Here is a 2549-nt window from a genome sequence, read left to right on the forward strand (position 1 = left end):
CCAGCAGGTAGCTCACAAGCTAGCAGGCTCCAGGGCGCCTCTCAAGAAATGGCTAGCGGGCTCGTCCGTAACATCACCTCCTGAAATGTAATTATAATAAATTGTAATTAATGACAACAAAGTGTCCTGATAATTGTGGCATGCAGGGAAGATGCATTTTCTAGGTGTAGGCATAGTTAGCTAGCTAACCGCACAATAGTAGGAATGAGCCTAGTCATAATTATCAAGATACAGTACTTGCAATTGCACCGGATAGCCATTGGTGTGAACGAAGGTGCTCAAGTTATTAAACAGTCGGAGAGGGGGGTGGACTGTCAGACGAGTGTCGGTCACTTTTTTTTTTTTTCACAAAAAAAAATCAGAAAGACTAAAATAGTAGTAAAACAGTTTAATGCTATGGGGCACTATTTTTGTGCCCAGCACAAGTCTAGCAAAGCAAAGCAAAGCACAGTCTAACTGTGTGCATGGGTGAGGTTTGCTTTCGTTTGGTATTTTCCTAGATGCGCACAGAAACAAGGGGGCGTTTTCGCCGTTGTGGGTGGGAACACAGACACTCACATTTTTTTTGCCATTCAATGGAAGCAGCTCCCCTCATTTCCATTATACCCGTTTAAAAGTAACTACTTGCAGATGATGTAAAGGTGGCTGTTGTGGAGTGGGCACTTTGAGACCACCTTCAACTCCCAAATGTGAATCCGTGTGTGATAAGACCCCCCCCCCCCACGTCCCTTCTATAGTAGTGCTGCAGTCAGGGGGGTGCTTTCAAAAATATTTTGAAGGTGATAATAGTAAGAAATTGTTCAATGAATTGATTTCTACAATGATTCAGACGGTTCAATGCATGCATGTGGCGATCATATTTATCAATGAAATAAGAAGACATCCACCACACATATCAGTGGAGGTCAGAATCTGTCTGCCTGCACATCGATCAAATTCATCAAAATCATGTTACACCACCTGCGCCACAATTTACCTTGCTTGTAGCAGGTCTAAAGTTTAGTCTGCTAACAGTCACCCAATTCTCAGGGGCGTGTAAAAGAAAATCTCCCTTGGTCCACTGGAACGCAGAAATTCTAAACACAGTAAACTAAACTTGCCCTGGTTAAAAAAAAAAATGGATACAGTATGTGCTAGTTTATACGCCAAGCATACACATGTGTGGCTATCTACGAAAATAGGGACCCCCGTATCCACAACTCAGTAGTAGATAATTTTCAGTAACTATGTTCAAGCATACTGTATGTTATGTATTTTGAAACAAACATCATTCATTTTACAGGGTCTTTTCCATTAAAATAAATAATATTGCTGTAGTTACAATGTATTACAGTTACACATTCAACTATCCATTTTCTATACTGCTTCACATTATTGGGGTGCGCTGTAGCCTACCCACGCCGAATTTGGGCGAGAAGCGTGGTACACCCTGGACTGGTTGCTTGTCAATAGAAAGGCACATATAAACAAACAAATATTCAAACTCACATTCTCGCCTGTGGACAATTAGAGTCTTTGATGAACCTAACATGCATGTCTTTGGAATTTGAGTGGAATCCATCGTGCCTGCCCACGCAAGCACAGGGAGAACATGCAAACGTGACACAGGAAAGCCGGAGCCGAATTTTGAACCCCAAGTCTCAGAACTGTGAGGCAGACGTGCTAACCCCTCGGTCGCTGTCTGTGAATAACATTTGTCTCAAAACAAGACAGCAAGTTATGACAACTTCTATGTAATATATTTGCTGTACTAACACTGCACACCCACCTTTGCACAGTAAAGCAAATCAAGAGACAAAAATAAACACTGTCCTGTCACTGTTACTGCATGTCAGCATGTGTGTGTATGTTTACATGTATGTCTTTGGAGCCATAAAGCATCCTCCCAGCAAAGTGTGACAGAAGAACATATGTTTGGCCCAAATTGACAAACCTCAACATTGTCTGACAGCCATGTGTGAAAGCTGTGAACACAACAGGAACATTAAAAAAAAAATGTCCATACAGTAAGTACTGAAGTATGATAATAACAGGATTTAAAAAAATAAATAAATAAATAAAATAAAGGGAAGACAGATCAGTCAAGGAGCACAGACCAACAACAAAGATGTGGAATTTATGAAATAAAAGAAAATAAAAAGTAAAAACTTAACACTTGGTACTCTGCTTTTTAAGCGGCCCACAGTCATTGATAGGGCTGGACAATTTTGAAAAATAATCAAAATAAGATTTTTTTTATCCCCCTCAATATTGCAATTGTGATTTAATATGGGATTTTTTTGCAATAAATTCATCTGTATTAGGATAACCAATATCATATTTATTGTACATAAAGGTTTGGGACATTATAAGTTATGTTTGCACTAAAAATAGAGACACTGCACTCTGGCATGTTCCCTTAAATATCATTTGTTGTTGGTGTTTTTCACACAGGCTTGTGGAGAAAACACCAAGGTCAGTGGGCACACGTTCTTCTATTTTAAACAGGTAACAACATGTCAGGCCACTGACATGAATGAGTGGTCCATGCGAATGGTTTCCTCCGGCAG

The sequence above is a fragment of the Filicampus tigris genome, chromosome 12 (genome assembly GCF_054856515.1).
Source record: "Filicampus tigris isolate MCC_2025a chromosome 12, RoL_Ftig_1.0, whole genome shotgun sequence".
In the NCBI taxonomy this organism is placed as follows: domain Eukaryota; kingdom Metazoa; phylum Chordata; class Actinopteri; order Syngnathiformes; family Syngnathidae; genus Filicampus; species Filicampus tigris.